Here is a 13,743-nt window from a genome sequence, read left to right as displayed (position 1 = left end):
TCCCGTCTCCTCTTACGTTCTATCTTTCATATTCGCTCAAGCCTACTCTTCCCTTCCCCCATTATCTTGTCCCTTCTATGTTCTCTCCGCCGTTCCTTCCCAATTGCAGTGTCTCTTGCTCATTGCACTCCCCTCATCTTATTTTACACTCTCCCTTGCATGCACTTGTGCTAGTGGGGGGTTGGGTCTGTGCTGGACAGCTGATGCCGCAGTGCATATGAATCTTTGCTGGGGTGGGGACCTCTGTTGGCATTTGAAGACTAACAGGATTAGCAGGAAGTGTTTGGGGGAGGGCAGGAGTGTGGCAGGGTATTCATGAATTCTGATGCTCGCATACGCACACTGCCTGCATAGTTAAACAACTGGGCAAAGCCTTTGTTGTTGTATTTATTTATAAAACATATATGGAGATCACGTGATGAGCTGAGAAGTTCAGACATGTGAGGGCACTTCTCCGGGGCCCTTACACCCGGCCTAGCCACATTCAGCAACTTTTCTGAAATCTAAAAGCACTGTTTGTTAGCAAAAAAGCTATATAATCTATGGACCTATTTGTAGTAAGAACCAAAAAGGCAATGCTGGGAAAATCTAACAAGAAAGAACTGGCGCTAGTGAAACAAAGATGGCGTTGAGTCCATCCGTGACAACCCCGCTCTTCACATTGCTGCAGTTACACCAGTTAACAGAGGCAGTAAGAAATGCTATAGAACCGCAACTGCAGCACCTATCTGAGCAGATTGCGAGTCTAGAAAGGGCTACTGGAAGATGCAACTCGTAGAACGGGGCAGCTGGAGAAGCAAGTGTCAGCAGTAGAGGCTATGGAGGAGGACACAGCAGCACAAATAAAGCAAATTCACAAAACGGTGTCAGAACATGCACAGCAACTAGACGATCTGGAAAACCGCTCATGCAGATCCAACCTCAAAATTGTTGGGATCCCAGAGACACTTGCTGAACAATCCTTACCAACTTTACTAGAGCAGTGGTTGAAGGCAGAACTTGCCCTCTCTGACAGTGTGGGGCCCTTATACCTGGAGCGAGCACAAAGGATAGGCCGCAAGCAACCCGAGGGAAACAGGCCCTGCGTTCTCGTTATTAAAGTTTTCAACTGTGTACACAACATGGAAATTCTATGTGGATTCTGACTAAAAAGAGATAAGTTGTTTTATGATGGAGTGCCTATCAAGATATTCTAGGATTACTCTGTGGCACTACAGGAGCGAAGGTGCCTTTTTGACCCGGTCTGTAAAATACTGACTGAAAATCAGAAGCGGTTTATGCTAATTTAGCCACGCAATTAAAAATTCACTATGAAGGAAGCTGGTGTTCTTTTGGATCACTGAGTGAAGCTCAGAAATTTCTCAATGGAAACCCACAACTCTTGAAGGAGGCCACTTGACTGACAACAGGACTAAATAAAATTACGAGTGCAGAAATGACTAAAGACTGATCGCAGGAGCTGTAAACATAACCAAACTCAGAGACATAATAGTGATTAACGAAGCGGTCGAGTTATGTTAACTGGAAAAGTAAGGATAACGCTGGTTTGAAAAGTTTGGTTTCCTTAACCATAGAAAATTGCTGATGTTTGTTTGTATTCTTACAGATGGTCATAACTAGCAGTTTTGGGATTGCTAAGAGGAATGTTCCTTGATATGTGACTAGATCTGGAAGAAAAGTAATGTTGATGTGTGAATTAGGTGGGATGTGGCTGGGTGGGTTCCAAATCATCCATTAAGATCTCTCCCTTTCCCTTAATGGAGAGGGAGAGATGCTGGGAGTATACAGAAGGGGAAGGGTACGTTCTAGAAGGGGGGGAGGGTAGGGAAGGGATTGAAAGGGAGGCTAGGAGGAATATGGTTACATGCATGATGATGAAGCTTTGGAGTTGTCAGATAGCAGTATACTTGTATAGCTTGCAGATCTCCTCACGAACGGAAGCTCTGCATATGATTGAGGTGGTATGTTTGGCTGGAGGGAGGGAGAACCCTGGGCGAGGCTGGGCACCTGGGGTTTTATTTTGGGTTAAAGACAATCTCAGAAATGTGTGCACATATTGCTTCCCGGAATGGTGACAAAGTTGACAGGAATTCTTAGTTGGAATGTTGGGGGAATAACATCGCCAGTGAAGCGGGCAAAAATTCTGTCCGCGTTACAAAGGCATTGCATGCCCCCAGGAGACTCGTCTCTTGGAGGCAGAGCATAAGAAGCTGCAGAGAGGGTGGGTGGGTGAGGTTTGTTCAGCCTCTCCACCGGGGCATAAAGGAGGAGTAGTGATATTGATTAGAAAAGGGTTGGTGTGTAAGACAAAAATACTAGCAAAAGATCCGATAGGAAACTATATCCTCCTACATATTTGGTTGCACAACAGGGAATTTCTAGTGCTAAACCTTTATGGCCCAAACAGTATGACCCTGCATATTATCATGCATTGATACAACTTTGTGCGCCCCATCAAACATTCAAGTTAATGGTATTGGGGGATTTTAACTTGGTTCTAGATCCAGCTATTGATTGCTCAGTCCCTAGAACAGCTCATCAGGGTGGGTCTCGAGTTAGAGCCCTTGCTTCTTTTATGCGCTCCCTAAATCTTGTAGATGCCTGGCGTGCTGCACCCTGGAGAACGAGATTTTACACATTTGTCAAGAGTGCATGGTACCCTGTCAAGAATTGATTATATACAAGTAGATAGAGCCCTTTTTCCTTGGGTGCAATCGGCAAGTATAGGCCCTGAGGAGGTGTCCAACCACACGATTGTGTGGGTGGACATGGAAGCCCCAGAGTACTACCAAACCAGAACGGGATGAAGGTTCCCAGCCTATTTATATCATAACACTGATTTTGCCAAATATCTCGGCCAAAAATGGAACGATTTTCTAAGTTATAATGAACAGCATCTGAAGCAGCCAAGCCTCTTCTGTTAATGGCTAAAGCTGTGCTGAGGGGAGGTATAATAGCATATGTTCAGGCCCGAAATAAAAAGCTTTCGGGAGCCATTCTGCAATTAGAATTAAAACAAAAAAAAGTGAAGAAACGATATATTCAGCAACCAAGCCCTGCTGTATGAGATCAGCTACATGTCACGCAAGTAGCCCTAAATTCTTGCAACTTGCTCTCTTTTGTATCGTAAATATAGATTGCAGAGGTTTGGTAGTAGAACAGGACCCTTGTTGGCGTGCCTTGTCAAGTCATGGGGATTGCGCAAAGCGATAACTGCTATAAAGGATAAGAGCAGGACCGCGTGCAATAAAAGTGAGGAGATAGCAGAGATCTTTGTGCAGTACTTTTCCAAACTATACGATGCTGATCAAGCCATGAGTCTACCTGCATTAAGTAGATATTTGGCTAAAGTTGGACTCCCAAATTGTCACCCCAAGAGATCCAGGAATTAGAGGGTCCTATCACCGGGAAGGAGCTCCAAGATATCATCAAGTCATTATCACTGAACTGGGCCCCCGGCCCAGATGGGTTCTCTGGAGAATTTTATAAATTATTGCCCCCCTCCTTTTTGGGTCCACTTAAAGCTGCTTATGAACAAGTGGTGACAGAGGGTGTATTTCCATTATATGCAAATACTGCATTAATCTCACTGATAATGAAACCGGGGCGGCCGACTGACCAGGCTGACTCATATCGCCCGATTTCATTCCTAAATGTAGATCTTAAGATCTGTGCGAAGTTATTAGCGGAACGACTGGCAGGACTTCTCCCGAGATTAATTGGGGCAAAGCAAACGGGATTTGTTAGAAATTGACAAGCAGTGAGCAATGTTCGTTGCTTGCTGTTAGCCATGGCACAGTGTCAACAGACCAAAACTTCAGCCTTGATCCTCAGTTTAGACACAGACAAGGCATTTGACAGAGTGAGCTGGGAATATTTGTTTGGAGTTTTGAGATATATGGGATTGCATGGATGGTTTTATAAAGCGATACAGGTGCTGTATGCAAATCCCATGGCCTCTTTACTTGTCAATGGAGTACATACTACCACTTTCCCCATACGAAAAGGCACGCGGCAGGGATGCCCGCTTTCCCCATTATTATTTGTGCTCTCTATAGAACCTTTGTTGCGACAAATAAAATTGGCAGGGGAGATCTCTGGTATCACAGTGGGTGGTGAATTGGTAAAAGCTCTAGCATTTGCAGATGATACTCTAGTGGTGGCAACCGAGCCAGAATGTCCGCTCCCATTACTACTGGAGACAGTCGCCAAATTTGCACACTACTCTGGCTTTGTACTAAATCTCAGAAAGTCCCAGGCCCTTCAAGTCATATGGGAAGAGGGCACACAATGGAAAGGGGATTTCCCTTTGCAATAGGCAGGAGGGGATGTAAAGTATTTGGGAGTGCGTATACTCAGTGAATTATCCCAGTTGTACTCAATGACTGTCGCTAAGCTATTCTCGGATACCAGTACTAGATTACAATTGTGGCAGACATATCCGATATCTCTTCTAGGACGCATTGCATTGTATAATATGTTAATTGTCCCACGTTGGCTGTATACATTTCAAGTTTTGCCACTTTATCTTGTCAGACTTGTGAGTTCTTGTATCAAGTAGAGCGCTGCTGAGCCCGGTACTCGGATCAGGTTCTGCTTGGCGGCTGGACAACCCCGGGTTTTACCTGCGTTGACTGCCGTTCCCCAGAGGTTGAGCCCCTAGGTGCGAGTGACCTGCAGGACTTACGGGACGGAGCTTGAAGCGGGGTAAAGAGTGTGTCAGCCAGGCAGGCAGCAGGTCAAGAGAGTAATCCTGGTACAAGCGGCAGGCAAGAGAGTAATTCAGGTACAGGTGAAAGTCAGTAGGCAGGCAAGAGAGTAATCCAGATGCAGGCGAAAGTCAGTAGGCAGGCAAGAGAGTAATCCAGGTACAGGCGAAAGTCAGACAGGCGAAAGTCAATAGGCAGGTGGCAGGCAGAAGAGTAATCCAGGTACAGGCAAAGTCAGCAATGAGGGACCAGTAGATAAGAAGCAGACTACAGAGTTAGAAACACCTACCAAAGTAGAAACCGAAGCATGGAGTCCAGGAAGAGCTCAGCTGATAAAGTGCTGGCGTCTGACATCAGCAGGGAGAAGGGGCACAGCCATAGGACATGAGCAGGGGAAGGAGGAACCGGAAGACCAATAGGAGAGGAGCAAGGGAAGCCAGGCAAAGGAAGAGCAGACCCAGGTGGGTGGAAGCAAAGCAATTAAGGAGCCTGCAACCACCGTTTTCTGATCAAACCCAGAGAGGACTACAGATACATGGCTCAGGCAGTGCCAGTCAAGTGTGCGTGTCGACGGAACCCCGCGCAGCCCGAGAACGCCACTTGCATTGAGGTAGGGGACATGACAATCTTAAGCATAGAGATGAAAAGAAACTGAACCACCTGTTACAGAGATTCTTCTGGAGAGGCAAGAAAGCAAGATTGCTGCTCTGCGTTTTGCAGATCCCGGTGGAATATGGGGGGCTTAGGCCTCTTGAGACATCTAACAGTTGCCAATGGCATGCGACATGTTAATGATTGGTTCAGAGATGAGCAAGATTTTTTAGCCACAAAAATTGAAACAAATTTGACCCACAAAGTTCACTTTAGTTGCTTGTTGCATGTGTCGGGAGGGAGTATTCCTACAGTATTATGATCTTCTGCCATTTTTCCAACTGCGAAAGCGGACTGGCGATGGGTGTGCCACTACCACCATTTCTCTCCGAAGGCTACCTCGTATATGACCATCTGTGACAATCCAGCCTTTCCCCCTGGGTCCATGTATCCGGCCTTCCGCAGATGGCAAAAAAGTGGGCTGACCTACATACTGCATGTGTTGACAGATGAAGGCCAAATCAAATCGTTTGCTGAATTGCAAAAACAGTTTTCCTTGTCATCAGCGGACATTTTTCATTATTACCAATTGAAACACTATATAGACAGCTTATCATGGGAACAACTGACCGAGGATGTACAAGAGGAGCTGGCTTCAGCTTTTTCCTTAGGCGCACAACAGAAGTTGCCACTATCTTTTCACCATTGACATTTGAGAGATACAGCACTCGAGTTGGACTTCACAAAGTATGCCAAATTGTGGAGTGAGGATTTGAACACTAATATCACTACAGCAATGTTTATGTTTAAACGTTTTTATTAAAGACAATACAAAAGCAACAGTATCGCCATTGAATACACAGCAGTCATTCATAAATTGTCCAGTAAAGCTCCAGTATGATAACCCTCATCTAACTTGTACATTTTATCCCCACCCCCCAACATTTATCGTTTTACACCATAGAATCCTCAAAATACACTCGTATTACAATTTCCAATAGCTTCTTCTGTCCTTATATTGTAATTCCCTCCTCCCCCCTCCCTTTCCATCCCTCATTCCCCCCTCCCTTGTCCAAACTACATGCTTTCATATGTGTGTATGTTGGTGTACACATTTTACTCCCCTATGTGATTCACATCTGTTACCCCGATTATAACGTATTAAGAATAAGGCTTCTGCCTCTCTGTGTTAAAGTTTCCAGCAACTTCCCCCAAAGTTTTAGAAAGCGTTGTTTACTCCGGTGGGAGCCTTTTGCCTCTCTTGCTTCCCATGCCATTAATTGGTGTACCTGATTGCACCAGTGCCAGTATTCAGGTGGACTCTCAGAAGTCCATACTTGTAAGATACATTTCCTCGCTACCAGAGTTAGTTTACGGCTCAATAGAATTTCTTCTGCTGACATGCCCCTGAATGCTCCCGGGCAGTCCAGTACTAACTGAAGTGGGTTCCGCATTATCTGTCTGGACAGTACATAGGACATAAAAGCTACCACTCTCCTCCAGTATCTCTGCACCTTTATGCATTCCCAAAATGCATGGTAAAAAGTGTTTTCCCTCAGGTGACATTTCAAACAAATTGGCGTACCAATCCCTCCCACTTTAAACAATTCGGCTTGTGTGAAATATGCTCTATGTATTATCCGAAATAAACATTCCCTATACCTTGCACCAGTAATTAATTTAGAAATTCCCCTAAGATGTGTTTCAATGTCCCAACTAGATAAATCCATGCTCATATCTATTTCCCATCTCTGGCGGCTTAGATTTAAACCCACTCTCAGCATCAGCACCCACAATTTTTTCTGCAAACATGAAATGGAAGGGGATTCCCTCGAAACCTCATCATAAAATGCCTGTACCTTTTCCCCTAACTGAAATTTAAGTGCTTCCGCATTCAAGGATTGAATATAATGTTGAATTTGGAAATAGGCATATTCATCCCCCCTTGATCTAGTCTCAGGTGATATTAATTGGTTTAAGGTTTTAAGTTTTCCTTCTGTATCTAAAAGGGTTCTTATATTAGTTAAGTTCCTTCTCTCCCACTGTTTAAATATTCGGTTTTCTAGCCCTGGTGTGAACGCCGGGTTCCCTCTTATTGTCATCAGTTCTGATGTGCTCGCAACCCCCCCCCCCCCCCCCCCAACGCTTTTTTCAGTACATGCTTCCCTTAAAGGCAACAAAAGTATAAGCTTGTGTGAGAATTAATGGGGGTAACTCTGGGGCCTTTAGGCTGGGGAGAGGAACTAGACAGGGCTGTCCTCTGTCTCCCTTGTTGTTTGCCTTGGCGATGGAGCCACTGGCGGTGGCTATACGTGAAAGCGCTGACATTACAGGAGCCCGGGTGGGAACCTAGGAACATAAGATCGCTTTATTTGCAGACGACGTTCTCCTGTATTTGACAAAGCCTTTGGTCTCGCTGCCCAATTTGATGAGGGAGATAGGGGAGTACGCCAGGATCTCGGGCTATAAGCTTAATGCCAACAAATCGATGGGTATGACTATAGGCACCCTGCCGAACCTGTCAGAAACACTGAAGGTATCTTTTGCTTTTAAATTGGCAGATAGGGAATTAAGGTATCTGGGGGTACAGATTCCAAAACACTTGCCTGACTTGTTTGAGGTCAACTACCCGGGACTTAAGAAAGAAATAGTAAGAGATTTGGAAAGTTGAATGCCTATGGGATTATCCTGGTTAGGTCGCATAGCCACAATAAAGATGAACGTTTTGCCAAGACTCCTGTACCTGTTTCAGGTAATTCCTATGAGACTTCCCAAGGAGTTTCTGTTGGGGTTGCAAGATAGGCTTAACAGGTTTGTTTGGAATCAGAAGAGGCCACGGCTCTCCCGAACACTTCTGTACAAGGGTAGAAAGGAGGGCAGACTGGGAGTCCCGAATCTTTATTGGTACTACTGTGCAGCACAGGCTAGAGCGGCAGTGGAGTGGTTCCGCTCTGAGGACCATAAACTCTGGGTCCATTTGGAACAGTCACAGGTGGGCTCCCGTAAGTTGGGACATTTGATGTGGCTGCCGGCACGGCATAGAGGACAGGTAGACAAATTCCCTCCCACAGTGCAGGCTACATTCCACTACTGGAACAACATGTTTGAAGACGGTCAACCCTTTTTATCAGGACTGGCAGTGGATAATCCAGGGTTCCCCCCGGGGGTAGGGGACACTACCTTTAGTAGATGGGCGAGAAATGGCCTGGACGTGGGGACAGATGCATGTGGGAACCAAAGTGATACCCTTTGAGACCTTGGTAGAAGACTACAGCCTTGGGAGGGAAGATTGCTATGCGCACATACAGACCTTACACTATATGCAAGGACCTGCCTATCTAGCATGTATGAAGAGGGAGGCTCACCCTTTGGAGGTACTTTGTGTTGACTCTCAGACCACCCGAGGAATGATATCCTCCCTGTACATGCACTTAGCAGCTAGACATAAACCCTCTCTTACACATAGGAGGCGGTGGGAGCAGGAGTTGAATTTTGAATTACCAGAGAAAGGATGGGAGCACTTGGAGAGAGGTATATTGAAGTCAGCACGATCGATAGCCCTGCAGGAGAATACATTAAAAGTCTTCTATAGGTGGTATCTCACGCCTGTAAGGTTGAACCATATGTGCCCATCAGTGACGAGGTCATGTTGGAGACAGTGTGGGGGTGAGGGAACTATGGGACACATATGGTGGACCTGTCGTAAGGCCCAGGCGTATTGGAGGGGAGTTCAATCCAGGCTCCAAAAATGGGTCGGAAGATCTGTGCAGTGGCATCCTTTGATTTATGTACTGGGGAGGCGGCCTGAGGGATTACAGCTGAATCAATGGTTGCTGGTGCGGGGAGCCCTGCAGGCTGCCCGGATTAACCTGGCAAGGCACTGGAAGGCCTCAGGGGCCCCACCGCTGACAGCTTGGATCACGAAGGTGAAATATATCTGTGAGATGGAGAGACTGACGGCTGTGAAAAGAAAAGTGTTACCTAAATGGGAGAAGGTGTGGTTGCCATTCTTGAATGCCTGTCCGAAATAGCTGATGATTGGTCTGAGAGGGGAGGGAGAGTGGGAGGGGTTAGAGGGAGGGAGTAGGGGAGGTAGGGAAGAGGGTGGGAGGGGGAGAGGGTATTACAAAACTGGATTAAAAATATGAAGTACACAAGGTGACTATGGTGGGCCCGATGACATCATATGATACTCCACGTACATTATTTAATGCTGTGTGGGGCTCACTTGGAATATGATGTAATGAGCCGAGTTATATATGTTCTGTGTTATATTCTTTTTGCTCAATAGACTTCTAAAAATTTAAAAAAAAAAAAAAGGCAACAAAAGTATGCTAGTTCTACTCGTCTCTGGCAGCAAGTGCCTGTCTACATTGTGAACAGGTCACCCTTCCAGGACCTGGCCAGGGCTGACCCTGCTTAGCTTCTTTCACAAATGTTCACCAACCTCAGGCTTCTTATAAGCAAAGGTTTTATTAGTTGCCATTTAACATCATCTTCATGGCTCATTTCTGCTTTCACTCAAACATTCCTTCTTCAACTTAAACATAGCAAAAAGGCAGTTACTCAGGGTCTTCTAATTAAACCCTTTCCATACTTAAAGCAGTGCCCCAAACTTTCACAATTCTAACAGCCCTACTGTTTTAATTTCCCCCTCTTGGACCTCTTTCTGACTCCAGATCACACGGGGGACTAAAGATACCTATTTTACCTAACAGGTTCTGTATGGTTTCTCCAACCTCCATTGTCACCCAATCACCAGGAGGTCTGCTCTGGGTTTGCATTAGGGGCTGTAATCGAATTCTAATTCCCATAACTACTGCTTTCTGTCTTCCTGGATCTAGGTATACTCTGGGCCATTTATGTTCCCAGATAATGCCTAATAAAAATCTGTCTAAGTTTCTCCAGAGACTGAGTGTATGTAATCTGCCTTGTAAACTAAATGTAAGGTAAAGAGAAGATAGAATAAAGACAGAGATAGATTTGAATAGATAGATACATTTTATTTCTTACCCAAAGACAAGTCTTCAAGTTGGTACAAGTACAGACATCAGACTTTAATCAGGTACATTCAGCAGAGAGATTCTGAGTACAACCGGACAGAGCTTCGCCCTCTGAGAAGACTCCCAGTTAAGGCACATTTTCCCCTCTTTTATACACAACCTCTCCATAGAAGTCAATGGTGGGAAACCTAGCTCTCAATTTCTGAGATGATACGTTCCCACGCGGGCTTATCAGTATGTTTTGGGAACAAGTTCTTTTTTCACATCTCATTTCTGAGACACCTGTTCCCTGTTGCAATAGTTTTCACATACTTTTCACACCATCTTAAGAACTCTGTAATAGGCTCCATTTTGTTCATCTTAAGAACTATGTAATAGGCTCCATTTTGTTCATCTGAGCCATCCCTTTTGTTTTTGTTTTCCCCAGTACAGGAGCTGAATTTGAATTAAAAATTGTACCAATTTGTAGCAGGACTCATTATTCAGAACCGCTTTTTACAGATTCTCAAATATTAAATCATGTACTTGTTATTTGGCCTAGTCAGTACTTCTTTAGTTATTTTAGCTGTTAAAGGTATGTAAATTGACCCATCACTATTCCAGTGGATGGATCCCAAGCGGGGACACATATTAACTTACAGGAAAAGCAAGTCCTTGCGCAGCCAGTCATAGATTTTTAAACCTGGCTGGTATTTTTACAGCCTGGGTCCTAAAATCTGGCCTTCCCACCCTTCCGGTGGGCATCCAGTGAGGGTCTCTTGCTGTACTATAATTATACATTCCCCACTTGTCACCCCCTCTGAGGAGGGGTGACACAAAGCTCGTCAAGCTCGTCATCATCCATTCCAGAAGGTGGCAAGCTATCAAACGAGAGGGGGAGTTTTGCTCTTATGGATTGCTAGCAGATATTATGCCAGACAGAAAACTTCATTCTTAGGTGGTATATTTCTGGGCATATGGAATTCCCTTTATATTACCCAACCCCTTGGGCCTTAATCTTGATGTTACCCCTCTTGAGGCGTACTCAAACCTGTAGTGATAGAGGTTTTATGAATGGGACAAAACCATGAGTTCATCTACAAACTCTCATGAAGTATAGGTCATACTAATACTTTCAGGTCTTTCTATGACTTCTATTGTATCTGTTGCATAGTACATAGGGAGATAATCTAATGTATGTATCTCAGTGGTCTTGGGAAGGAATAGTGGTTTTGATTAAGCATTGTTATGGGCTCAAGAAATATATGGTTAGTACTCTGATTGCAGGCTGTTTTAGGTTGTAGGAATTCAGAATCCTTAAACAAGTATGAGGTTGTCTTATACAGCAAAAAGGGTCAATCCTAGGAAAATTTATATTAACAAAAGTCATGCATGGATTTTGACATATGCATAATGACCTGGAAGTATGGGAAGCAATTTATATACTCATTACCCCACTTGGAGCTTAGTCAAACCTACAAAAAGACATGCAACGTAAGTAAGCCTACACCAGAGTTAAACAATTACATAACTGGTTGATACTCGTATCTGAGCAATATCAACTTCCATTCAAATTACATAAACAGAAATAACAGGGAAATTCTTAGAAAAACAATTAGAACAATAAAGAACAATAAAGAAAATAATAGAAAAATAAAAATAAAACCTTTTCAATATCTAGACAGGATTACTGCTAAAATAAAACAAAATATGAATCTATAATGTCCATAAACAGCAACAGTAGTTCTCAAATTAAGTATCAGTTCTAAAGTCTCTTTCATCGATCATGGTTGAGGCGGTGGAAGCGCTGAAGAATCTGGACGGAGATCTAACAGGGCTGGGTTTTCAGGCTGGCCTGCTGAAGGAAGTGGCTGGTCTTGAGATGGTTGGGGGATCTAACATCATTTGGGCCTGGATAGATCTTGAAGACGTACTTGTGGTGTACAAATTGGGATCTTTCCATGTCTTTATTCTAGGCATGCAGCATCATAAACAGTTCATCAAGAGTCAGAGGTTGTCAAAGGAATATGCAACATGACTGTATGCCTGAATGATACATTGCTATATCTTAGTGGGCACAGTCAGGGTGAATTGAATAGACATGAAAGTCAATGTAAACATTGGGGTTCAATAATGAAAAGCCAATTTACATAAATAGCAATAGTATATATGAAATTGTATCTACAAAAAAACAATTAGAATTTAGAGATGATGGTAAATGTTCAATTATTGATGTATGGAGGGCAATGTATTGCAATTTATCGCCAATAGATATGGAATCTTCACCTACGATGACTACCATTCACCAAGGGTTGAGCCCTCAGCTGCAGGAGGCCAGTAGGACTTACGAGCTAGATGATTCAGAAGGAAAGGTAGAGGCCAAAGCTTCTTGCAACTCCAGTAAGTGGAGAGCCTGTCTCTTTCGCTCGTGGACCAATTGATGCATCTGTTGAAACTCACGCTCAACAATGTCTCATATCTCACGCCGGGTAATGTTGGGGTCTGTGCATCTGTCTTTTAATTTAGCGATTCTTTGCTGCAACATAGCCTTCAGATCAGATACATTATTGGGTAGTTCTTCTTTGCTAGCAGTCGTCTCCTCGGTGAGGGACGTCAACGGAATTCCTGTATCCATCTGAGGAAAGGCAAAACTTAAACAGACCAGTAGTGCAATTTATGTGGTTAAGTTATTGAAAGAAGTCAGAATGCTAGGGGCCAGGAAAGAGGCTTGGTAAGAAACAAAGCATCGAAAATGAAAATTATAAAAAATCCCCCCAAAAAAAATAAAATATATAAAAAAAAAAACAAATATTATACATCTGAATTGCAGCAAGGCGTATTCAGACGGCAATGCAAGAAAAAGGTTCCTCGAAAAAGACAAATGGAAGAAAAACATTAAAAAGTGCAGCCACTTGATTGACCTTCACATAGAGTTTAAGTAACCCTTTTCAGTCAGTCAAAGAAGTAGAGAGAGGCATATCGCTTTAAGACAAAGCCACCATGTGGTAAGAGTTAGTTGAAGCAAGGTGTTAGTTAAATACACAAAGCATAAATTCCAGGACCGCTGCACACAAATAGTTTATACCAGTTTTTCTCACAATCACTCACAGTGAAAGACAGAGAGATAGAAAGAGCAATAGTTGGCATTCCAGGGGTTATTGTGATAACCTGTTTTAAATAGAAAGGAATCAGAAAGTGGAATGCATAATTTTCCTTATTTATGTCTGAAAGCTTTACCAATTCTCAATTCAAGAATACTACAAAATCTATGATCAGCGCAAAATGTTCCCCCAAATGGCCAGTTCAAGGGAATATTTCTCGCATTTATTCCATAAAACGGATAATGGTTATTAAATATTGCTTCTTTCTTAGACAAGGAAATAATGAAAAGCTTTCAGATATCACACATACCATAGAGAGATTTCAAAAATGAAGGCTTTATATTCATGAAAAAACTAAAG

At 43.6% G+C, this 13,743-nt stretch overlaps 1 protein-coding gene across 1 annotated transcript in view; it reads left to right on the top strand.

Annotated features, from left to right (window-relative positions):
• YEATS2 (YEATS domain containing 2) overlaps positions 1-13,743 on the top strand; it is a 1,439,149-nt gene that overhangs the window by 726,643 nt on the left and 698,763 nt on the right.

This window comes from Microcaecilia unicolor, chromosome 10 (assembly GCF_901765095.1).
Source record: "Microcaecilia unicolor chromosome 10, aMicUni1.1, whole genome shotgun sequence".
Classification (NCBI taxonomy): Eukaryota; Metazoa; Chordata; class Amphibia; order Gymnophiona; family Siphonopidae; genus Microcaecilia; species Microcaecilia unicolor.
This window is presented reverse-complemented; position numbering and strand designations above follow the sequence as displayed.